The sequence below is a fragment of the Phocoena sinus genome, chromosome 10, assembly GCF_008692025.1.
Source record: "Phocoena sinus isolate mPhoSin1 chromosome 10, mPhoSin1.pri, whole genome shotgun sequence".
Taxonomy (NCBI): domain Eukaryota; kingdom Metazoa; phylum Chordata; class Mammalia; order Artiodactyla; family Phocoenidae; genus Phocoena; species Phocoena sinus.
The window spans coordinates 26,283,017-26,309,365 of NC_045772.1; the positions used below are offsets into that span (position 1 = coordinate 26,283,017).

Consider the following 26,349-nt stretch of genomic DNA (forward strand, 5'->3'; position numbering starts at 1 on the left):
AAGAAAAAACACATTTGCTAATTGAATGTCAACAAAGTGCCATCAGACTAATTGTGGAACCTAAGTCAATGTAAAATCAGATTCTAAGTGAATCTGTGAGTTGCTGGGAATTAGGTATAAGAATTACACAGTCTAAAGTTAGTTACTCACTTTAGCTAAAAGGGCAGAAGAATAAAATCTAACATTTTTGTTCAGGGCTCCCCACTCACTCAAGACATTTGTTTGGCAAATATTTTCCCAACCAGACAGCACAATTACGTAGGGTGTGTTCCACCAGAACTGGCCAGCCCAGTCGGAGAGTGATTGATTACCAGGGTAGTGTGTTTACTTTAAAGGGAAATCACAGGATTATTGCTCCCATTTCTCCTGAACTCTTTCCAATTGGTACTTCCTGTGCTTAGTATGCAAGATAAGCAAGGAGGGGAAGAAATGCCCTTGAATGCATGGCTGGTGGTAAAATGCCTGTGAGACACTTAAGGGCTCTTTAGCCAGTGGTGAAATACCTATTAGAAAGTCGGTGGGTCTATGAAACCTTAGGATGGCCAATATATACAGTTGAATGGAAAAAAGCTGGTGGGCAGACAAATAGAAGGTAATGTGTCAAGCAATTCGTTTGATATAGAGATGGATGAATAAAAGATAGTGAGTTAGAAAAGGAGGTGTTTTTAGAAAGGCTGATAGGATCTATTCTGTTAGACCAGGGATGCTCCTCAGCTCTGCAACTCTGGTGAAAAAATAGCCACAGACAGCACACAAACAAATGGATGTCGCTGTGTGCCAGTGCAACTTTATTTATGGAGATTGCAAACTGAATTACATGGGATTTTCATGTGCCACTAAATATTCTTCTTTTGACGTTTTTTCAACTATTAAAAAATGTAAAAACCGTTGTTTTAGCTCACAGGCTGTGTGTAAACAAGTGGCAGGCTGGATTTGGCCCTTGGGCCATAGTTTGCTACCTCTGTTGTGGTTTGGGTGGGGGAGGAGTTGGGTGATGAGGGAGGGGGCAGGGGTGGGTAGGAGAGGAAGTGGCTTGCTTTCTGCCTTCTACTTTTTTCCTAAAATTTATTTATTTATTTATTTACTTATGGCTGCGTCGGGTCTTTGTTGCTGCACACAGGCTTTCTCTAGTTGTGGCAAGCGGGGGCTACTCTTCGTTGCGGTGCCTGGGCTTCTCATTGCGGTGGCTTCTCTTGCTGCAGAGCACGGGCTCTAGGCACACGGGCTTCAGTATGTGTGGCACATGGGCTCAGTAGTTGTGGCTCGCGGGCTCAGTAGTTGTAACACATGGGCTTAGTTGCTCCACGGCATATGGGATCTTCCCGGACCATGGCTCGAACCCGCTTCCCCTGCGTTAGCAGGCAGATTCTTAACCACTGCGCCACCAGGGAAGTCCTCTGCCTTCTACTTTCTAAACTTTTGTATTTTGAGATCTTTTACGGACAGATATGTGTATATGGCTTTTATAATTAAAATTATAAAATTAAAGATATGTCCATGTTAGGGTCTAAGGAGAAGAAAAACTGTACAAGGGCACTGTAGGTTTCAGTGGGAAAAGGACAAGTGATAGCCCCTGGGGCTCATGTTCAAATAGTTTAAAATCTCATTCATTCAGATTTACCCACACAGAAATTGGGTTGAAGGTCCCATTTGCTTACTCCAAAAAGAAGATTTATTTATCAACTTTAATTGTAAACACTTTAAGACAAATGGTGTTACTAATTATAAATGATTTTTATCTGCTTCTTAAAGCAATTTCATTAGAATGTCGGCCTCAGAAGGCTGTGGGCCTAGAGTAAGATACTTGAAAGCTATGCCATATGTCTTTTTAAATGCTGTGTTACTCAGACTAATTCAGACTACTCTCTTTTCTCATTTTACCCAGTCTGTTGCGCTTTTCTGATATCTATCTTAGGCTAATTTGCATTAGGGTTGTTTATATTCTTCTTTTTGTCCATCTTCATTCTCTGTAAACTCCCGGAAGGCATGATACTCGCTCTTATAGATCACAGCTTTCATTCATTCATTCATTCAACAAACATTTACTGAGTGCCTCCTATGTACCAGGCATCATTCTAGGCCCTGGAGAAACCAGAGTGAAAAAAGCAAAGTTCCTGATCTGTGGAATGAACATTCTTTTTGAATCTGATTTTGTCCTGTTCATCTGAATTGATGTTTTCCTTCAGAGATAGCAGATGAGGTTTCTGTCACAGCTCAACTCTGATTGACTGTTAGTGGCTGCTTAGGGTAGTGTGTTAGGAGGAATTCTGAGAGTCAGCTAGAAAGAGGACCCTCTTTCATTACTCATTCGGGGAGTAGAGTGTGAGAGCAGTGGGTCACATATGTTATCCCTTATGTAGACCGTGAATTGTGGCACATGGGAGGTGGAATAGATACAGATTTGGTATCAACAGGATTCGAATTAATTTCTCTCCTTTCGTAAAAAAATTAATTAATTTTTATTTAAAGCAAGATAACAGAAGGTGTAGAAAGAAGGTATCTATAAAATGACAGGAGATTTTAAGATCCTAAATATATGTTGTGTATTATTTTTGAAACATGAAAGTAATAAAACTTCTTTAGGATTAATTAAATGTTGTATGAACAATGAGAAGATGTTGATCAATTTTAAAGAATGTCATCACTTTTACATAAGTGTTTTTTCCATCTTTATATGGTTTTAAAATTATAGATTCCCTATAACTCCCTGAGGAAACCTTTATCTTCAGATGAAGATCTAAGACCTCTGGTGCCATAGCTCTTCACAGAATATTTTGAGAAAGCATCAGCCACTTCTTTTTGCACAAGTGAATTCAGTAATTGAATTCAGTAAGCATAAGATATTTTGTTAATAATCGAAGACTCAAAAAAAATCAGTGGTACTTGGTTAAAAAATATCATGGTTTTTATTTTAGTTTTCAGTATGTGTTGTGTATACATATACACGTATGTACAATTGACCCTTGAACAACACAGGTTTGAACTGTACAAACCTGTGAATAGCTTTGGATAATTTGAATAGTTTGTCTATTTGTATGGGGATTTTTTTCAATAAATATACAGTTGGCTCTCCAGTATCCTCGGGTTTCACATCTGTGAATACGGAGGGCTGACTATACTAAGCCATTTTCTTTCTTTTTTTTTATTTTTTCCCCCACAGCTTTATTGGAGTATAAATGCTTCACAGCATTGTGTTAGTTTCTGCTGTACAACAGTGAATCAGCTATACGTATACATATATCCCCATATCCCCTCCCTCTTGCGTCTCCCTCCCACCCTCCCTATCCCACCCCTGTAGGTGGCCACAAAGCACCCAGCTGATCTCCCTGTGCTATGCGGCTGCTTCCCACTAGCTATTTTACATTTGGTAGTGTATATATGTCAGTGCTACTCTCTCACTTCATCCCAACTTCCCCTTCCCACCCCGTGCCCTCAAGTCCATTCTCTACATCTGCGTCTTTATTCCTGCCCTGCCGCTAGGTTCATCGGTACCGCTTTTTAAAATTCCATATATATTAAGCCATTTCCTATAAGGGACTTGAGCATCCTTGGATTTTGGTATATGCAGGGCTCCTGGAACCAATCCCAGGTGATACTGAGGGACGACGGTATTTATATTTTAGTTGACTAACAGGTTAGTTGTCTTTTGGGCTCATTAAAGAATTCATTCTCACATGGAAAGCATAGTCAGCAGGTCACTGTGGTCTTTTCTATCCCCACTATCAAGAAGCAGCCCCCAGGTTAATTTCTCTTCTGCCTCTTCTTTGTGGTGTAGCTCATGAGGCCTGAGTTTACTCGTCTTTAACATGAGGGAAATGATATCTACCTCAGAAGATTGTTTTAAGAGTTGTTTATTCTTCTTATCGTAACTATTGTCTCATCTAAATCATTGCTATTAATAGCTAACATTTACTGAACGTGTATTATGTCCTGTCTTGGGCACTTTACATGTATTATCTCGTTTAGTTCTCTCAATAACACTACAAGGTAGGTCTTATTATTTTTCTTATTTTACAGATGAAAAACTGGGATGCAGAGAGGTTGCAAGTCTGCTCAAGACTACACAGCATGTGATGACATGATGTATGTGAAAGTCCCTGAACCAGGCCTACCGCATAATAGGTGCTCACTGCATGTTGAGGGAACCACCAACTCTCTGTGGGAAGTTTGTTTATGGGTTGATTGGGAAAGCCCATTCATTCTTGTTCCTCCTCCAGGCTTCCTAAGATTATATATGTCCCCTTTTTTTTTTTTTTTTTTTGCGGTACGTGGGCCTCTCACTGTTGTGGCTTCTCCCGTTGCGGAGCACAGGCTCCGGACGCGCAGGCTCAGCGGCTCCGCAGCATGTGGGATCCTCCCGGACCGGGGCACGAACCCGTGTCTCCTGCATCGGCAGGCGAACTCTACCACTGCGCCACCAGGGAAGCCCTAGTGGTGTCCTTCTTTTCATTTACTGTGAAGGCTTCAGCTTGGGCCTTTGACAAGACTACGGTATCAACTAGAGTCCAAACAGGAAATAAATGACACACATGCATCTGTGAAGAGACACACACACATAATTTGAAGAGAATTAATAAAGAAACTCCTTACAGAGGTGGAGAGGAAATGCAGGAGATGTGCAGGGCTACTTCAGGCTGGTAACGGAAGGGCTGATACCAGCCCTAGAGCTGAAGAGGAAGGGAATGGTCCCCAGTACCCGGGGACAAGAGGCTGTGTGAGGGGCTGCCTGACCAGAGCTCTGACTTTTGGTTAAAGGATGCAGCCAGCTTACAGTGAGCCATAGAAACCAGGGGAATGAATACCCCAGCCTCACTCTTCTTTCCCCTCTCCTGCCGGTGCTCCCCAGCGGTGAGCCCACCTGGAGGCTGTTGCTGCAGCCCATGTAGATTGGGCTCCCAGGGAAGGTAGAGTAGATCCTGAGGGGCAGCTGGAAGATATTCAGCACTACTTCTGACCCTGGGCGTGACTGGGAAATGGTGAGGAGGATTGCAGACCATCTCATCTCTCACGCTTCTTGGCATTTGTGCAGGATCTGACATTCTTGGCTCCAGCTGTTTAACAGATGGCTAGATCCACCAGGTAGACAGTTACAAATCACTTTTATAAGTGCACATGTGAAAGAGTCTCTGGCAATCGTTTAGTTGGAGGACAAAGAATTGGCGTTAGTGCTTCGACAGAGCCTTTGAAGCTGATTCACTGTCTCAGCCAGAACTCTTAAAAGTCTCAGTTCAGGGCTTCCCTGGTGGCGCAGTGGTTGAGAGTCCGCCTGCCGATGCAGGGGACACGGGTTCGTGCCCCGGTCCGGGAAGATCCCCCATGCCGCGGAGCGGCTGGGCCTGTGAGCCATGGCCGCTGAGCCTGCGCGTCCAGAGCCTATTGCTCCGCAACGGGAGAGGCCACAACAGTGAGAGGCCCGCGTACCGCAAAAAAAAAAAAAGTCTCAGTTCACTTATTTATAAACTGAACATAGTAAGATATTCTTCTCAGAGAAGTGTGAGGCTTCAACTAGTCAAAATCAGTACATTTTTTTTAATACTCCAATAAAGATGTTAAAAAACAAAACAAAACCTTAGGAATAAGCACACCTTTGACTGTTACTGACCCAAACTAGTATCTGCTAGCCTGACTTGCAGCAAAGCCAATCTATTGACACTGGGTTGTGGTGAAGGAAAGTACAGTGTTTATGGTTGGGCACCAAGCAAGGAGAATGGGCAGCTCATGCTCAAAAGACCCAAACTCCCCAGTGGCTTTCAGGGAGGGGCTTTTAAAGAAAGTGTGAGGGAGAGGGTCATGGGGTGTGTGATCAGGTTGTGTTCAATTCTCTGATTGGTTGATAGTGAGGTAACAGGGTGATGTTTTGGGAATCTCAATCATCAACTTTCTGATTTTAACCAGTCTGGGGTCTATGTGCTGTTGGTTAGCATGCAGTTAACTTCTTCCACCTGATGGGGGTTTTAGTATCTATAAAACAACTCAAAGATATGGCTCAGGATATTACCTATGGCCCTTGAGGAGGAACTAAAGATCCTTAACTTTGTTTTATGGTTAAACTGTCATAATTTTGTCTTGTTTGACTTTGTTTGGTTTATTTCTGATTTTGTAACTTTTCTGATTAAATTTGCTCTTTGGAACTTGGGGAAGGCCTGGGAGGCTAAAGCTTTTTTACAAGGAGGAGGCTGGAGACACAGGGAGGCGGGGATGGGTGGGGGGGCCTGTCTCCGAAGACCCCATAGGGTCCCCTTCAGTTTTATGACCTAGCAATATCCTATAGACGTCGTTAAGAACATATGCACAGGCTTATCCTTAAGGATGTTTATTTCAATGTCCTTTGTAGTATTGACCATTTGGAAACAATCCAGTGTTCAGTTCTGAGAATTGGTAAATATGTTTTGTAATAATATGCAGCTGTTTGAACAACATGATGGGGAAAGGAGCTATGTTTGTAGTCGTGTGTTTCTACTAAGGAAACAAGGTAGACATAGTAAAGACTGCAGGAAACTATTAGTTGACTCAAGTAGCTGTAGTGATGAAGACGACATTTGAAATATGTGTATTGAATCAAATTGATAAATGTTAATAGATATTGATTACATATTATTCACCTCCCTAGAAGAGAAGTATTATAGGTCTTACATTCCTTCCTAAAATCTATTTATTCTCATATTCTTTGGTTTAGGCTTAGATTTACTTTCTATGTTTCTGACTCAGATTCAGCAAAGAAATCTTGTCTGTGGCCTGAAACAACAGTTTTCCTTTTTAGCAATTGCTGGTTAAAAAAACCCTAGGCCTGCAAGAGAGGGTGTTAATGTAAGTACAGAGACTGAGAGTTAAACAGTAAGGCAGTTTAGAAGAGAAAGCTGTTGGATAAAGTTGAAGGCTGAAAACCTTCCCATAATAAAATCCTACTCTGTTTTTAGTAACCATTAAACACCTTTTTAGAGTTGTCTCTAAGAAACCCACTTGGAGACATCCAGATTTTCTAAAATTTAATAGTATCTCCAATGCAAATAACATTACCTGTCAATTAATTGTCGTGGGGTAACATTATTCAAATTGGTAACTATAGCTCCCCAAGGTTATATGAAGTTTTGATTATCTTTTCAAGAAAGGGATCCTCAAACTTTATTTCTGTCTTTTCTTCTTCTGGCCAAAAGAAGAATTAAGTAAGTGACTCTGGTGGGTTCCTTATTTTGAATAGTGCATATAAGAGATTTTGTACTGTCGTTTCTAAAAGCTTTCTTATTCAAGTTAGCCAAGAATCTTTGGAAGAGGGTAATTTTTTCATTGGGGAAAGGAAGAATCACCTTATTGTCAAGGTTGCCTTATATTCAGCCTTTTTAAAAACTTCTTGGCCTCTATTTCTGTGTCTGTAAAATGGAAACAATAATGCTACAACATCTTAGTGGTATTAGAAGAATTAAACGGAGTCTGACATGAGGCAAGTGATGATAAATAGTAACTGTATATTTCTATATACACATACATAATAACACATAGATATAGCTCTGTGTATAAGAGTCATTATCTTAGTTTTTCATCTGCTGCCTAGCACCATATTTGGCCCATACTAAGTCCTATAGTTTTTGATTGAAGCCCCCTTTTTTGGTTTGTCATGTACGGCAAAAAAAAAAAAAAAAAGCTTTGGTGACTCATTTTATTCTCCAGGCCACAGCAACCTGGGGTTTCAGTAGAATTACAAACATTTTCTAGTAAAACTTAACATGGCAACAGCATGTTTAACACCTTCCAAAACTGCCCTTTTTATTCAAGAGGATTCTCGTGGTGCCCTGTCCTTCTACCTGATTCATTCATTCATTCCATAAATATTTATTGAACAGTAATTATTACTTGTGCACATAGTTAGGTGCTGGAGACGTTGTGAACAAAACAAAAAGAGGCCCCTGCCTTCATTCATGGAGATTATATTCTGCTGGGGGTGCCCTCCTCACGTCACTTTTTTTGCTGCTCCAGTGTTTACCAAGCAGTTCCCAAGCCTCCCTCCTCCTATTGCTTGGGGAGAGTAGCCTCTTGCTTCAGTGGGCATAGCTGTTCTCTGAGGAATGGGCTTCCCAGCCTTCCAAGCAAAGAGACCCTGCACCTCTTTAACTCTGCTGGACTTCTGAATAGGTCAGTGGTTACAGTAGTCCAGACTGATCTGGAACCCTCTCTCCAGGAACTCCATTGAAACGAACTTATTGTTGCACAGTCTTGGCTGAAGACTTGAAAAATATCCCATAAACAAACACCAGGTTATCTGAGGCTTGTCCACACGATTTACCAGCACCCTTTCGCATTACAAAGATGTGAAAGGAACACTAGGGAAATGTGTCAACCCCTATTGGCAGGAACCAGAGATTTTTTCAGGGAAGGGCAAGGGATTCCAATCCAGAATCTCTTTAGATTCTTGAAACTGAAAGGATTATGCAAAGATAAAAAGCAAAAGTAAACACTAAAACTGTGAACCAAGAATGAGCACAAAGGAGGGAAATCCTTCTATGGAAATAAGCTTTCCTCCAGAGGAGAAAAACAATAACTTGATGAAAAAGCTGTCAGCCTGGAGTAATAAGTGGAGGAGCCCAGGGTGCACGGTGCCTCCTGAGTCCCGTTTCTCTGCTAAAACACTTTGTTTTTAAATGGAAATTAATGTTTGGTAGCTGAGAGACTGATGTCTCCAACGCCAGCTCCATTGTGGAGTGGAGACACAAACAACAAATGGGAAGATGATTTCAGGAGTGGGTTAAGCAGACGGTGAGAGGGTGCAGTGAAGTGAGAAAAAAAAAAAACAGAAACAAGCAAATTCTGTGAAGTCTGGTGCAAAGGTAGAGGCAGCTCGATTTGAGAAGTTCCTTCTCCTGGGTTATGAATTTGTGCACTAAAGTGTTATTTGTTCGGCATCCGCTCAGTGTCTTACAGCCCATGCTGGGCTCTGGGGACACAGTGGGGGGTTGGGGTGGGGGAGGAGCTAACATCCGCGCAGCCCCTCCCATTTCCCAGGCAGCGCTTAGAACTACCTCCCAGCGCTGGGAAGTGGGGGGACCAGCCTCAGACTGAGGTCTTTCCAGCTTCAGAGCTCACTGTCTCCCTGTTGTTTTGGAATCTCTGTTGTGGGTTTGTTTTTATTTTTACTTTTAATCATGGCTAAAATCTTTATTTCTATTGTGGAATGCCACTTTTCCTTTGATCTTGGAAGCTGCTTTGGGCCACAGTGTTCTTCTGACCCAGAGAACCATATTCTCAGGTGGTATGTGACTGATTCCACCTTCTCTTTCCAGTGACTATTTTTTTTCCCCCTTACTCTCTGAAAAGGTTTCTTTCTAAGCTCTGAATGATGCTTTCTGTTGCCAGATATTCTTCCTGAAATCCTCCCAGGGTCTTCTCTACTTCCCAAGACAAAGGCCTCCTCCCTCCAAACCAAACTCAGTATAAACCAAAATGAAAGCAGGGAAAGAGACTCGGTGAATTACTGAAGGTGCTCCAGGATTTTCACTTTTCCCATTCTGAAATCAATTTCTATTTGAAAGACAAGGACATGTTTACAGTAGAACATGATAAAACGAAGGTCCTTGTGTTTGATTCAGAGAACTCTAATGCAGTTGCTGTAGGAGAATTGTAAATAAATATGATTGTGAAAACTTTAAAATTATAAGACATTATGCCCGTGTCTTTAATTTTAACCATTCATTCATTCACCTGATGGTTATTGAGCACCTACTACGTGCCAAGCACTGCAGTGCTGAGGATACATTGGCAGTAAACAAAGTAGACAAAAAAAAAAAAATTCTTGCTCTTGCAGGGTTTATAGTCCAGCTCTGTGGATATTGACTGGGGAAAACAGTCAATAAACCTAACAAGTAAGTACATTATATGTTAGAAAGCGGTAAGTGCAAAGAAGGAAAATAAAGCAGGGAACGGAGTATCGAGAGTGTGGTCGCATTGCAGTTTTACACGGGGAGGCCAAGGAAAGCCTCACTGAGATGACACGTTTGGTTAAAGGTGTGAAGTGAGGGAATGGGTGTTCAGCCTGAGGGAACAGCAAGTACAAAGGCCCCAATAAAGCATGCTGGGCATGTGTGCTTGGAAAAATGAAGAGCCGAGGCACAGAAGGTGAAGGAGTAGGTGAGGTCCAGCTGTGGAGGCCTTTGGTGGCCATTCCCCTTTGGTGGGATGGGAGCTATTTCAGGGGTTTTAAGCCGGATGGACAAGATTTGACTTAGTTTTAATGGAGGTTAATGAGGTCAAGAGAGGGATTTTTAAGAATGGGAAGATAACAACATGTTTGTGTGCTGTTGTAAACAATCCGTGAGGGAGAAAATAAGATGATGCAAGAAAGAGAGGGGAGAATCGCTGGCGAGATGCCCTTGAGTAGGGAAGGGGGTTTGGGATGTAGAGCAGGAAGAGAGGGTTGGCCTCAGGATCACAGACAATTCATCTGCGACAGGAGGGAAAGTACAGTGTGTGTATGGGCACCGATGCACATGGTGGGTCGATGTGGCAGTGGGAACTTGTGGAAGTTCTCTCCTGGTTGCTACATTTTTTTTTTTTTTTTTTTTTTCAGAGAAGTGGAAAGCAAAATCATGAGCCGAGGGTGAGGACGGGGGAGGAGGAGGTATTGGAGGTTTGAAGAGAGAGGACATGAACTAACCGTCTAGGAGAGAGGAAGAGCAGAGGGACCGGGGAAATGCAGGATTACCAGGTGGCAATCCTGGTTTCTGGTCATGGATCTAAGATGAGAGCAGCCACATGGGTATGTTCTTTTCCAGCCATGCTGAGCTACACTCGTGCAGGCACAGAGCAAGTCGAGAGTCAGATTTAACCAAGGCAATGGTTTTGCCGAGTGAATACTATGTAGGGAAGGAGAGGCAAGGGAGTTGGGGATATAAGTAAGTGAATGATAAGCTGCTTTAAGAAGCTAAGTGGAGATATGGAGGATATTAATGATAGTGAACAGATGGTAGGATCAGTGCATCATAGGTCTCCGTGGATTGGGAGGGTACTGAAGGGAGTGAGCTGGAAATCAAGGAAGTGGTGGCTGGGATGCTTGAAATGGACGAGAGAGGCAGCGGGGTTTTGGCAATGACACGGTCTAGAGCATGACTGTGGGGGAAGCTGAGGTAGGGTGGAGGACAAGATATTTGATGGAAAAGTGGCCAAGGAATCTAGAGGCAGGGCTGTTGGGAGGCTCCCCTGTGGATTTGGAAATCACGAAGTATTTTATAACATAAGTAATGTTGGCAAAGGTAACAGTGAGTCAGGGGCTAAAATCTTGAAGGAATGAGAGGAGATGGGGAGTTCCCTGGCAGTCCGGTTATTAGGACTCCGCGCTCTCACTGCCAAGGGCCCGGGTTCAATCCTGGTCTGGGGAACTAGGATCCCCCAAGCCCGTGCAGCATGGCCAAAAAAAAAAGAATGAGAGGAGAGTGATAGGGGGTGACTTTCTCTTGGTAACTGCAGCGAGGAGAAGCAGCCTGTGGTCGAGTCTAATGACAACTCTTAAAAGGTAGTGAGTATAGGGATTCCCTGGTGGCGCAGTGGTTGAGGGTCCACCTGCCGATGCAGGGGACATGGGTTCGTGCCCCGATCGGGGAAGATCCCACATGCCACGGAGCAGCTGGGCCCGTGAGCCATGGCCGCTGAGCCTGCACATCCGGAGCCTGTGCTCCGCAAGGGAAGAGGCCACAGCAGTGAGAGGCCCGTGTACCGCCCAAAAATAAATTAAAAAGCTGGTGAGTATAGAGAGAAAGGAAGATGTTTGACACAGAGGAGCAAGGAGGCTAACTTTGGAGGTGGACTCGGGGCAATAGCACGATGAGAGTGGGGGCGAAAACAGCAGAGGAAGCAGTGACTGAAGGTTTCAATTAGAATAAGAAAGTGAAGAAAATGTTCAAAGTTTGAGGATAGAGAGGAATTTGCTGATGAAGTACTAGGGTTCTGAGGACAGAGTGGAGAGGTTTGGGGTACTGGGCTGTCAGAACTGTATGGGGGTGACAGCCTGGTGATGATGCTTATTTGCCTGCATCCCTGGGAATCCTGGGCTTGTATTAACCACCTTAGCTGAGGTGATGGGATGGGGCTTGTTGGTTTTGAAGGCTGAGAATATATGTGCTGGGAAGGAAGATAGTTCGGTAAAGGCAGGTCTCGCCAGGACATCTTAGAGCTTTTTCTCCTCTCAATTGCAAGTGTATACAGTGACTACTTAGGAGAAAAGTAAATGAAAATGCATCAAAGCCCTCATAACAGTTGTATCAGGCTGGTGGAATTATGGACAATTTTTCCTTTCTTTTTCACTATTTTCCCCTTGAAGGCCATACAAAGATCTCACCACTGAACTCCGTGTAAAAATTCTACTACCTCTTGCTTGTAACTTAAATAAAACATCTAGTGTACTCTTTTACAGGGTTCAACTAATTTTATCTAGAGTCACAGAGGAAAAAACATGCATTAAAAACAACGATGACTAAGATGGGAATAAAGACACAGACCTACTAGAGAATGGACTTGAGGACACGGGGAGGGGGAAGGGTAAGCTGTGACAAAGTGAGAGAGTAGCATTTACATATATACACTACCAAATGTGAAATAGATAGCTAGTGGGAAGCAGCCACATAGCACAGGGAAATCAGCTCTGTGCTTTGTGACCGCCTAGAGAGGTGGGATAGGGAGGGTGGGAGGGAGGGAGACGCAAGAGGGAAGAGATGCGGGAACATATGTATATGTATAACTGATTCACTTTGTTATAAAGCAGAAACTAACACACCATTGTAGAGCAATTATACTCCAATAAAGATGTTTAAAAAAAAAAAAAAAAAAAAAAAACGTTGACCACAAATAATACCCCTGCTGATGATATTTCCCTGGGTGTTCTTAATGTGTTTTCACAGGATATCCCAGATAAAGCAAATGCCTTTCTGTCCTTGAATATGGCTAAGTACGATGCATCCTGCCCCAGACTGCACTACGTTTTGTTGGCCAGATCCAAACTCTCAGGTTCTTCCAGGAAGTGTGTTTCTAAAACTTTCAAAAGCCTGTATAGAGAGTTCTTTTGTGCCCAGTTGGACAGATTTGTAATTATTAACAACTGAAGGGTTCTTTATGTCTTTAGATAGCTCATTGTTTGCTAACAACCCTCGGGCTGTTAGAGCTGAAATTATTCTAAATTTTCAGTTTGGTTATCAAATGTCTTTCTTTTTATTAGATGAAGAGTGCAGTTATTCCCTTAACCATCATCCATCCTTATCCCCAGCAGGACTTTCTTTGTAATTAAACCTCCTGGTTCTGCAAACCAAGATTATTGCACAAACGTGTGTAGAAACTTGCCAGTCCATGATCTCCTTAACATACTAAACACCATAGAATATTTTTACCATTAACTATCATATCCTGCTTTAAAGAAAGTATATTAATTTTCCTCTTGGTTATAGGTAGAACACTGTCTTATCTAAAGAGAGACAACACTGAAATCGAACAGAAGTTTGGGGAATACCCTTAATCGCAGTGTATTTCTAGAATGAATGAATAAATATTTGATTAGTATTTCAAAGACTCTCTTAACCTCCAAGCATTTCAAGGGATTGACCTGGATCTTGAGTTATGAAATCCTGCAGAAAAAGTAAGAACTTCTTGAAACTAGCAACAGAGAAAACTGAACTGTATTCTTGAATGTGTCTAACAGTAAATCCCTCTGTCAGCTTGGGCAGTTGGCTTAACCTGTCTGGTCCTCAGTTTTATCATGAAAAATGACAGGATTTGACTAAAACTATAAAATTATGTGGAGTATGAAGGGATCATAGGGATTTGAAAATTTGCTTCAAAAGAAACTAGGGGTTCTAATTTCCAGTTCACTTCTTTTCCATTATATTGTGCTGAGCTGTAAGCCACTTCCAAATCAAAAAGTTGGTTGATTCCAACTTTAAAAGTAGTTTCAAAATTGTGGCGACTTTGAAAGCAGATTTGTACATGTCCGTCTCCACCGCCATTCACACCTCATGCCTACTGAGCCATCTCTGAGGAGTTTTGGATCAAAGCTTCTATGTCGTGGTGATGGTTGCACAACTCTGTGAACGTACTAAAAACCATTGAATTGTATACTTTAAATAGGGGGATCGTATAGCATGTGGTTTATGTCTCAATAAAGCTAGGTCAGAATCCTTTTGTTTGCAGGTAATTGGAACCAACTCAAACCAACTTAAAAAAAAGGGGGGAGTTAATAGCCCATGTCATTGAAAAGTCCCACACTAGATGTCCAGGCATGACTAGGTTCTGGTCTCAAACAATAACATTAAACCCCAGATGCCTGCTCTGTCTCTCAGTTCTCCTCTGTGGGAGCTTCAGTCTCAGGAAGACTTTCTCCACAGGTGGCCCCTGGCAGTCCTCAGCTTATATTTTCACCAATTTAGCAACTCTAGCTGAAGTATCTCCAGCAAAAGTCCTCGGACTGAATGTCATTGGCTTGGTTTGGGTCACATGACCATCCAATAATAGCATCTAATAATGATAACACTTACTACGAACGAACTCTATTCTTACAACATCCCATTTTATAGATGAAGAAATCAAGGCACAGAGAGGTTATGTGACTTGCCCAGGATCACACAGTAGTGAGTATAGGAGCTGGATTTGAAACTCAGGCAGTCTGCCCCTAGAGTTTGTGGTCTTGTTGGTCTTAAGGACTATGCTGCCCCCAGTCATTGGAGTCAAGGGAAAGGAATGAATGCTCTGATTGGTTGGTCCTGGAGCAGATCTAGTATTTGCAACTGCATTCTCTCCTGATGTCCTCTGTTCCAGATCTCTGGGGATTGATATTGTGTGTGTGTATATATATATATATGTATATATATGTGTGTGTATGTATATATATATATATGTATGTATATATATGTGTGTGTATGTGTGTATATATATATGTATGTATATCTGTCAGATGGTTATATATCAGATGTTACTGAATTTTAGGTTTGTGAGCACTCTGCTTCAGAGACTGCAGCCATCTCTTCATCATGTTCTCTGTAATCACCATCACCACTCTGACTGTAGCCATTTGGAAGAGAAGCCACAGAGTTTGTTAGTAATAGTAAACTCAGGCCCCCTGTCCCAGAATCAGAAGAACCATGTTAAGATCTTGGCCTGTCTTAAAATAATACACCAGTCTACAACCTTGGAAAGGAACAATAGAGTAACTGTTCAGTGTTTCATCAGCAACAAGAAGTTAAGGGAGACTTTAAAAATTACTCGCCAGAATAAGTCATAGCTAATAGACACACCCACTTATTTATTTTTGGCTGTGTTGGGTCTTCATTGCTGCATGTGGGCTTTCTCTAGTTGCAGTGCATGGGCTTCTCATTGCAGTGGCTTCTCTTGTTGCGAAGCACGGGCTCTAGGCACATGGGCTCAGTAGTTGTGGCTCGCAGGCGCTAGAGCACAGGCTCAGTAGTTGTGGCGCACGGGCTTAGTTGCTCTGCGGCATGTGGGATCTTCCCGGACCAGGGATCGAACTCATGTCCCCTGCATTGGCAGGAGGATTATTAACCACTGTGCCACCAGGGAAGCCCAAACATTTTTTTTTTTTTTTTTTTTTTTTTTTTTTTTTTTTTGAGGTACGCGGGCCTCTCACTGTTGTGGCCTCTCCCGTTGCAGAGCACAGGCTCCGGACGCGCAGCATGTGGGATCTTCCCGGACCGGGGCACGAACCTGTGTCCCCTGCATCGGCAGGCGGACTCTCAACCACTGCGCCACCAGGGAAGCCCTCGTTTTTTTTTAAAATGTAGATAGTTAGAAAATTAAAAGAAGTTTTTCCGTCTTTTTCTAATGCAGGAAATAAACTTACCCATGTTAAGTATTTCTAAGGTGTCAATTACTTCGCACCACTGTTATTGGAATCACCTGGGATGCTCTTTATTAAATCATAATGCTTGGGCTTCCCTGGTGGCGCAGTGGTTGAGAGTCCGCCTGCCGATGCAGGGGACACGGCTTCGTGCCCTGGTCTGGGAGGATCCCACATGCCGCGGAGCGGCTGGGCCCGTGAGCCATGGCCGCTGAGCCTGCGCGTCTGGAGCCTGTGCTCCGCAACGGGAGAGGCCACAGCAGTGAGAGGCCCGAATACCGCCAAAAAAAAAAAAGAAAAAAAATCATAATGCTTTGTGGTGGGCCTGGGAATATGCATTTGTTAAACACCCTAAGTGATTCTTATGGCCTCTAAAGTTTGAGAATCATCATTGTAAGTAGCTGGGGAAAGTGGCTAGGCTCTTAAAAGTAGGACCTTAGGGGGCTGAAGTTGAACCAAAGGCAACATCCATATGAGGCATCTTCCCTTGGGTACAGAAAGGGGGGCTGCTAACAGTCTCAGATTTCAAGCAGCTCTAATTGTTAGGTGGTCCTGCTACAGTTTATCTCTCCTCATTCTTTATGTTCAGAGGTGTGGGTGTCTATATTCACTGTTAGCTCTGTAGAGCAGAAAAAAATAACACTAACCAATAAACTTCAGTGAGGAATTTTTCAGATGAAAAAAGTGTTCCTGTGAGCTATAAACCATGACTTCCAACAGTAGCCATTTAATATTAATAATAGTAATTGCGAAATAATAAGAGCTAACATTTCCTGACTATACAGTGCTGGGTGTTTTATAGGCATTATCCCATTCTGTCCTCCAGTCACCTTACGGATGAATAGGTGCTGATGTTACCTCCGTTATCAGACAGGGAGACCCAGGCACAAATGTTAAGTCGCAAAAGTGGGGCAGAGTTGGGACTGATGGGGTTCAGGACACACTACCCCAAAATATGGCACTTGGCATATTGAATATTTTTAGCTGAAGGAATTTGAGAAAACAGCACAAGCAGGAGGGTCACCCTGACCTTTCAAGCTCTGTGTTCTGCCCTGACACAGGTTCTAAAACCCTCAGGGGAGAGGTGTCTTCCCTACACCTGGAGGAAAGGAGCATCCTTATCTCCAAAGACAAAGGGACCTCGGAGAGAACCTGAACAAACAGGATTTGCCAGGTTTCCCCCAGTTTACTGCAGTTACCTCACACTGCTTAACCTATCATATTCCTCCACCACTGTACAATCTCCATCAAAACCGGCGTAAGCATACTCAGGCTTAATTGTTTTGTGGGGTCTTCATTTCCATATGAAGGCTCTCGTATCATGTAAAACTTACGTTAAATAAACGTGTATGCTTTTCTCCTGTCAGTTTACTTTTCAGGCCCAGCCAGGGACCCTAAGAGGGTCGAGGAAGACTTTTTCCTTCTCCACAGAACATTCAGACCAAGTCCACTTAACATGAAAGCCCATCTGCTGTTTGAGCCATATCGGCTTGTGCTCTCAACAAGAATTTATTTTTCTCCACGAGACTGAAAACAGAATATGAAGAAACATTGACTGCAACACACATACATTTATCATAAACTTACCTGCAAGGAAAGACCCTCCTAGGACTCGCCATTCTAAGAGTTCTTATATGTCTCAGATACCTGGTCACTAAAATTAGGAAACAGTGGTACCCATGTCCTGTGGGCCCCTTTGATGCTGCTTGAAAGTTTCAAGGGTCATATTTCTCCTACTTCCCTAGGTCTTGGATTCTTGACTTTGGATGGCCAGTTATAATTGCTGCTCTTGACTTGTCCTAAAGCCTTTATGCTGGATGCAGTCGAGAGGGATCATATGCCTGGGAAAATCAGGCACAGCGATCTATCTAGAGATGCATAAAACCACACCAAATTACTTTTGCTCAAATTCAGGCACCCACTTTGAGCCAGGCCCTGAGTTGATATAATGGGATATCCAAAGATATAGGACCTCAGAAATTCATAGAGCAGGTGGGATACGTGCACAAAGCATTACAATACAAGGCAAGATGCAGTAGAACATGTGAGCTCTGGAGTCAAACCGGCCCCAGTCCAGTGCCCCCACTGCCCTTTTAAAGTACCTAACCTTTCTCTGCCTCAGTTTTCTCATCTACAAAAGGGAACAATAATAATAACGGTGTGTCCTCATGGAGGTCATTGTGAGGATTGAAGGAAATAAAATGTATAAAGTGCGTTGCATGATTCCTGTCCCATAGTGTGTGCTCAGTAAGTAAGCTTATTACCAGCTTTATTTACTGATGTAGACAAAATGTTATTTGGGGTGAGAGGAAGAAGTTATTGCTTCTGATAATTGAGGAGGACTTCTTTGGGGAGGAGCATTTGATCTGGGCCCAGAGGGTGGGGTTTCTGTGAGAGAGGAGGGGTTATCCCATCAGCGGGAGTGCAAAGCACGGAGATGGGGCAGGTTAGCACGTGTAGGGAATGGTGAGCGATGCAGGATGGCTGAGGCACGGAGGGTGGGCCAGCTGCAGAACGGGAGGAGGGAAAGTCTGGTCAGAGGTAGTCTGTGGAAGTTCACCAATGGTGCTAATCATTATGTGACCGAGCAAAGGGCTTGTGTGCCCGCAGCGCGGAAAGCCAGGCTGACAGCAGGAGTTTGCAGCAAAGTAAGGACTTCTTACAGAGCGCCAAGCCAGGGAGGGGGAGACAAGCCTCAGATACACTCCAGCTTGGTCTTTGAGTTAGGGGTCATTTTAAGGAGAAGAACAAAGAACCTGGTCATCATCGTCTTGTGACATTTCTTAATGGTGCTTTCGGAAGTCAGTATGTCTCTGGTTTACCATTCTCTGCCCGGGTGGTCCATGGCTTGGGGGTCTGTGAGCTCATCTTGCCCTGGAGAAACAAGCTGAGTTTGTCCCTTAAAGATGACATCTAGAATAGCAATTTTAGTACATTAACAATGTTATTGACAACAGCAATCTTAGTCATCTGACTGGTTGATTAGTGTTCAGTTAGCACGGAATTGAGGTCAGAGGGGACAAGAATGGGACTACAGTTTTGGAGAGCGTGTTTAATCATCAACTTGGTAAGGGAACTTAGTTTTAGGGGAACTTGGTTTCAATTATATTTATTTCCCAGTCCAACTTCAGTCTCGGGTGCCAAACACCCAGTAAAGCAGAATTGTACTGCCTTCTTTTTCCTCTCCCACCCGACTCCTCCCTTTTTTTTTTTTTTTTTTTTTTTTTTTTTGCGGTACGCGGGCCTCTCACTGTTTGGCCTCTCCCGTTGCGGAGCACAGGCTCCGGACGCGCAGGCTCAGCGGCCATGGCTCATGGGCCCAGCCGCTCCGCGGCATGTGGGATCCTCCCGGACCGGGACACGAACCCGTGTCCCCTGCATCGGCAGGCGGACTCTCAACCACTGCGCCACCAGGGAAGCCCTCCTCCCTTTTTTTCCATTGAAAATACTCAATATCCTAGTCAGGGCCGATTTGGAGGCAAGGAGAATTCCCTGGCAGCCTTAGAAGGCAACTCTTTTAGAAGTCACGAGTGCATCACCGAAGTTCTACTCTCCCCAGCCCCACCTTGGCTGTTGCTAGCTACAGCCGCAGGAGCCCAGATGGTGCAACTTGAGTGTAACTGTCATTGGGCAGCAGAGGACCCCAGGCCCTGGGGGTCAGGGAAAGGAAGGAGAACCAATCTTGTTTTGCAGAGAGAGAGGAGGATGCCGGGAAGAATTGTGTGGAAAGGGTGATTTAGCTGGTATCTGCTTGAATGTGGGATTGATTCACTCCTACTCAGAGGTTCTTGGAGCCCAGAATGTTACATAAGTGAAATGCCTGATGCATTTGGTCTCTGTAACACTTAATCCACCATCTCCGCCCCCCCACCCCGTTCAACATTTTCAATATTTGTAACATACAGTGATAGCTAAAGGGCAGGACTTGATGTTTCACATTTTAAAAATTAAAAGTAAAGCCCTAACCGTTCTCTTCTTTGTCCCTCTAATTGGAGGTGGCCATGTCCATGTCTTCATAAGAAATGAACGCATTCAGGGAGTTGGTACAGGGCTGGAGTCATGTGTGATCTTGCCCTAAGTAAGGCCTCAATTGGGAAGTGTTTAGGAGAGAGGCTGGAAGCTTGTTCAGTCTATAATTAGACTGGCTGTACTGGTTTTTCTTTGGTTAGTAAATGCACAAGCATTTAGATGTGCCAGGATTTGGGTACAGAATTGCTACATTGTCAGATTCAGAGCAAACTGAAAGTAAGTATGTCACAGTCAGCATTTTCAGAGAGCAGACAGCACTTCAAGCTTAGGCCTGGTTTAACCTGATTCACAGTCAGTCAGCTTCCACAGCACCAGTTGTAGGAATGAAAGGTAAATATGCAGGTCTAAATAAATGACCTTGTGGAATTGTTAAGAAATCGCTGAATTTTTTTTTTGTTCCCTTGAATCAGTTGGTGAATGTTTGTACACATATCCAAACAGGTTGCTTCCAGGCTGCATACATTATAGTAAGTATCGTTTGATGCTTACTTACCTTCAATCACAGGAAATACTGGCAATACCTTGCATTTGTATAAAGCCCTTTTGCTGGCTCCACCTCATCTGATTCTGCCCAGAGCCAAGAGAGCCATAATAAACATTATCCTGACACTGAAGTTGGACAGATTGCACAGGGTGACAAAGTTCAACAGGGGCTAGCCCAGAAGGACCAGCCAGCTGGGTTTTCTGCCTCGAGGTCCAGTGTGTGGGCCTCTCCTGCGTGTTGTCACAAGAATAGTATGGCTCCATTGAGTTTTCTAAAGCCCTGATTTTTCAGCTTCCCAAGAGAACTGGAGCAGGTCTTTTTGTTTCTTTTTTATGTTGACCCAATTACACATCTTTTCTCTAGATTTCTCCATCCTGTAGGACGTGGCAAGCAATTTTTATGCATAGCCAAGGATTTTTTAAAACCAACTTTGTAAGCAAAAATCTGAATTTCTTTGGAGCAGGAAACAGGGAAAACAAATACCTTATCTATGCTGATCGCTCCCATAGAGTCGCTAAGCAAAACTCTAAAAGGGATTGTGTTTTAGAAATTCAAGTTATCTTGTTGTCACCTAAAATAAAACCCACCTTGATGCTAAATTAGTGTAGCTACTGTGGAAAACAGTATGGAGGTTTTGCAAAAAACTAAAAATAGAACTCTCATATACCCACTCCTGGGTACATCTCCGGAAAAAAAAACAAAACACTAATTCAAAAAGATACATGCACCCCAATGTTCATAGCAGCATTATTTTCAATAGCCAAGATATGGAAACAACCTAAATGCCCATCAACAGACGAATGGATAAAGAAAAGTGGTATATAGATATATATATAGATCACACACACACACACACACACACACACACACACACACACACACACAGTGGAATACTACTCAGCCATAAAAAAGAATGAAAATTTCCCATTTGCAGCAACACGGAAGGACTTGGAGGGTGTTATGCTATGTGAAATAAGTCAGAGAAGGACAAATGCCGTATGATACCACTTATATGCGGAATCTAAAAAATACAACAAACTAGTGAATGTAACAAAACAGAAGCAGACTCTCAGATACAGAGGACAAACTAGTGGTTACCAGTGGGGAAATGGAAGGGAGGAGGGGCAAGATAGGGGTGGGGGAGTAAGAAGAACAAACTCTTTTGTATAAAATAAGCTACAAGGACATATTGTATAGCACAGGGAATATAGCCATTATTTTATAATTATAAATGGAGTATAATCTTTTAAAATTGTGAATCACTATATTGTATACCTGTAACTTACATAATATTGTATATTAACTATACTTCAATTTAAAAAAGAACAGAAAAAAAAAACCACCTTCCCTTTAACTGTAGCCCTAGCTCTCTCTCCATCCTCTCCTTCACAGGCCAACTTTGGGGAGACCTGGCTGCTTCCCTGTCCTCGTTTCCTCCTCTCCCTCTCACCTCTCACTCTTCTCCAGCCTGGACACTGCCAGGTTTTTCTTAAGCTCACCAGTGGTCTCCATGTGAATCAATTCAGTGGGCAGTTTTTAGGACACAATTTAATTCCTCTCTCAGCAGGATTTAGTATACATAGTGACCTTGGGAAATTTACTTAACTTCCTCATAGGACTGTAGCGGGGTCTAAATGAGATAGTTCATGAGAAGTAGTTAGCACAGTGTCTGCTACAGCGATAAGCAATAGTGAATGTTAACCATTGCTTTCAGCAGCACACTCTTCCTTGGTTTCAGTGACACTGTTTTCTTGTTTTCCTCTTAACACCTTCAATCCCTTCTACTTTTCTATGGTATCATGAAATGTTGGAATTTATTCCACAAATCATTTAGCAAGTGCATATTTCTTGCCAGGAAATTTTCTTGGCTCTCGGAATCCAGCAGTGAATAAAATTAAGTTGCTGGCTTCGTGGAGTTACATTTGGAGCTGGGAAATTATAAAAATTAATATATACTGTACCAGATGGTGATTGACATATAGTAAATATAAATATAGTATATAGCATATACTACTATGTTATATAATACTATATTATATATAATGAACTCTATGTCAAGTGGTTATATATCAGATATTAATAAGCTTTAGAAAGCAGGGAAAGGGGAATGGATGAATGCTTCAATTTAGGATAGGCCGCTCAGGGAAGTCCTCACTGGTTGGCTTATATTTAACTAGAGGTCTCAGGAAGTGGGAAGTAATACACGTAGAATATCTAGAAGACCATTCAGGCAAAGAGAACAGCAAGTACAAAGGCCCTGAGGCGGGAAGTACTTGGTACATTTGAGGGACAGCAAGAAATCAGTGAGGCTGGAGCAGAGTGAGCCCAGCAGGAGAGGGGTGGACAAGGAGATGAAGTCGGAGAAGCAGCCTGGGGTGAAGAGAGGGGCAGAGCAGATCCTGAGGCATTTTTCAGGCATTGTAAGGACTTCGCTTTACTTCGAGTGAACTTAGAGGCCATTGGAGGGTTTTGAGCAAAAGAATGACTTTAGTTTTAAAATAATCACCCTGGATTCTGTTTGGAGAATAGACTATTGGGGGCAAGGGTGGAGGCAGGGAGCTGGTTAGGAGGCTATCAAGATAGTCCAGCATCTCTCTGGGTCTGTTGCAGGCCCTTCCCCTCTCATCTTGCTCTCTCTTCTAGACCACGCTTGGCTTCAAAGAGCATCGAAGTGCCTACAACTCCCACACCCAACTCTCTTGTTCCTCCCTTTCTTCTGACCTCCAGTCTTACTTATCCATCTGTTCACTTCCGTCTGCACTCGATGGCCACTCAGTGTGTCCGAATGTACCTACACTCCTGCACGTCCCCTCTGGCTCCTCTGGGGTTGCACCTGTCACCCAACCAATTGCTCAGGAGTCCTTCTCCAACCCTTTAGAACACCATATCTGGGGAATCAGTAAGTCCTATTCTTTTTATCCCACAGCATTTCTCAGCTGAATTCTCCACTCTATTCCAAGCCTAGTAGAGAGCAGTAGCCTCCTAGCTGGTAACTGAATCTACTCAGCCCCTCCAGCTACCACTGGCTTGTTAAATGATATTTTCCACAAAAATGCAGAACTCTATGAGAAGCAGGAGAAATTTTTTTTTTCTGTAAAGATGTGCCTTTCTCACAGTGGAATAGCCTTTTCAGTTAGTAAAGGGGACCCAATAACATCTGAAGCGTTTGCTTTTGGATTATGTTACTGGCTTGGAGAGCTACCCAAGGACAGTAGGTATCCCACTAACATTTGCATGACTAGAATGCTACTTCTCAGAATAAAGAACGCTTTTCTTTATTATCATACCTGGGCAAACCCCAGATATGAATTGTAACGTTTTCCCTTGACCACAGGAAGCTTATTAACATCTGGTTTTGAATAATAGTTTTGTACCTACATCCTGCTACTCAGAGGACCCTGCTATGTAATTAGAGATTTTTTAAATTAAAAAAAGGAGGTGGAGTAGGTGTGGTACCTACGCATGTTCTCTTCTTTATTTAGTTTTATCAGAAGAAAGAAACTAGATTCTCTACTTCCACCCCAACTGTAGCAGGAGTGACCTAAAATGACCACAAATAATAACAATCAGATCATATGACTTCTCTGCTTAGAATGGATCAGTGGTTTCTAATTGCCCTGGCAATCAATTCTAGATTCCCTCCTCTGGCCCACCAGGCTCTATATGATCTGGTACTTGCCTTCTCTCCAGCTTTATCCCTTACTTTTTCCAGCTGCGATAGATTTATCTCCATTTCTCAAATATACACCACTCTCCCCTCAGCTGTCTTTCTCTATTGCTTGTGCACCCCCTTGAAAGCTGTTCTTTCTTTAAGCTTCGACTTAAATGTCTCTTTATCTGGGAATCCTTCTCAGCTGCTAGATCTGGTTAGGTCTCCCGGTCATAGGCCCCCGTCACAGCTCTGTTTCTTGCCTGGAGCCCACAGCATACTGTACTTACTCGCTTAGCGTCGTTCTGCCCCATCAGTGCTTTGCTCTTCTCGTCCAGGTGCTGTTGATGGTCTCATTCTGCTGCTGTCTATGGTCTCATTCTGCTGCTGTCTATGGTCTCATTCTGCTGCTGTCTCCCTACAGCCAGGCCAAAGCCTGACACACAGTGGGCCCTCAAAAAATATCAACTGGCTGGTTTGCCTGGCACGTCAGGGTGTTTCATAAAACAAAGTGTTTTCCAAGTGAGGATTGCAATTGCCACGCTCATTAATTTGGTGATTCATTTTATTCACAGGAGAAAGGTGCAGTAGTTGTTTCAAGTGTACCTCTTAAAAAAATGGAAACAAACAAACAAAAATGGAAACAGATTTTCCAAGGGGGATGGTGAACTAAGAGAGCAGGAAAGTTGGTATAATCCTGTGGCCGTTTATCCGCCTTGTTCTGGGTTTCATTTCACTTGGTTCTGTTTCATAAACTAATGACTTTCTATGCCTAATCCAGTAAAATAAGATTCCTCACACTCTAGATTTGAATTGATAAATGGAATATTTATAAATGGAATATTTCCTGCCATATCAATAAACAAAGAATTTCATAGTCACCAAAGATTGCAGCCCTCCAACATGAGCTGGTGAGCTCTGAGGAAACTCAGGGCTGAAAAGAATACCTGTCATCTAGCAGCCATCAGACTGCAGTCACTCCGGGTGGTGAGCCCTGAGGAAACTCAGGATGCGTTCGGGATACTGGCCCCGATAGCTGCGGTGCATATCAAAGGAAGGATTTCAGTGAGCCCAGACTCTTGCATCTTCCCATACGTAGAAAGGCGCTAAATTCCTTAACTTGAGATATCTGGTTTTCTTTGACTAACAGTAATCCTTTGACATTCCCGACTACCTGTCCTTTGTTGCAAAACTCCTATATATCCGGGCTCCTCCCCTCCCCTCCTGGGAGCAGTTTCTCAGAGTTATCCGAAACGCTGTCTCCTGGGCCGCAGTCCGCATTTTGCCCCCAATAAAACTTAACTGGCAACTCGCATGTTGTGCGTTTTTTTTAAGTCAACTGAATGAATATGCATAATGTGCTCTCCCTGAGCTGAAGGTCTAGGGAAGTCTGGGATAGTGAAGATAGAAAGTATCCTCACAAACGCCCAAATCCAAAATTGTTACTTTTGGAGTGGGAAGGGGGGAGGGGCAATTTAGGGGTAGGGAAATAAGAGGTACAAACTATTATGTCTGAAATAAGCTACAAGGGTATATTGTACAACACAGGGAATGTAGCCAATATTTTACAATAACATAAATGGAATATAACCTTTAATAGTGGTGAATCACTGTATCGTATGCCTGTAACTTATATAATATCCTACATCAACTATACTTGCATTGAAAAAACAAGTTACTTTTCCCTCCCCCTGCCCAGGTTGCTATCAGAAGTTGCAGATACACTCTGTGGAGTTCGCTGCTGTGGTACCAGTATGTTTTATAATTTGTTTAGTAATGTCCATGAAATAAGGGATGCTTTCCCCATTTCCATTGGTGTAGGAGGAGCTCAAATCCTGCCTGGAATTTTGGAAAAGTTTTTTCCATTTTTAGAAGAGTTAACCCAAGCTTAAAGACTTCAGCTTCCTTTTTAAAACGTTGGCCCTTTTCTTCAGGAAATGTGTGTTTCTACCGGGATGCAAATGGAATTTCAAATACCGAAGGAAGTAGATTTGATTTACTGAATATACTCTTGGCAACTGAGAGAAGGCTATCTGAGATTTAAAAAGAATATTTACCAGGTTTGTCAGTATACCACTTTGGGTTACAAAACTGCACAAGGTTACAAGGGTATCGTGCCTGGAACTTATCGATTCTTTTCTTTTTAAAAATACCACCTAATTGTGGACGTGGTGACATAAAAACAAAAGCAATCATTCCCTTCCCAATTTCCATTCTAGTGAGGCTGACCCAAGGGCAGACTGAGATTTGAGTATTTTAAGGAAAAACAGCTTTAACCTTAGGCTGTAACCTCGTGCATTAAACGTGAGCAGAAGGACACGAAAAGTCTGCTAATGAATATTACTTGCCATCTGTTGAAAAATAATATTA

At 42.9% G+C, this 26,349-nt stretch overlaps 1 protein-coding gene across 2 annotated transcripts in view; it reads left to right on the top strand.

The window, feature by feature from the left end:
• Positions 1–26,349, top strand: part of TMCC3 (transmembrane and coiled-coil domain family 3) — a 269,438-nt gene that overhangs the window by 147,699 nt on the left and 95,390 nt on the right. Inside the window, exon 2 of one of the 2 annotated variants that reach the window (XM_032646142.1) lies at positions 4,018–4,083. The exons of the other annotated variant lie outside the window; for it this stretch is intronic. The gene's annotated coding sequence lies outside the window, so the exon portion shown is untranslated. The remainder of the gene's footprint in view (positions 1–4,017; positions 4,084–26,349) is intronic. 2 annotated transcript variants of the gene reach the window in all.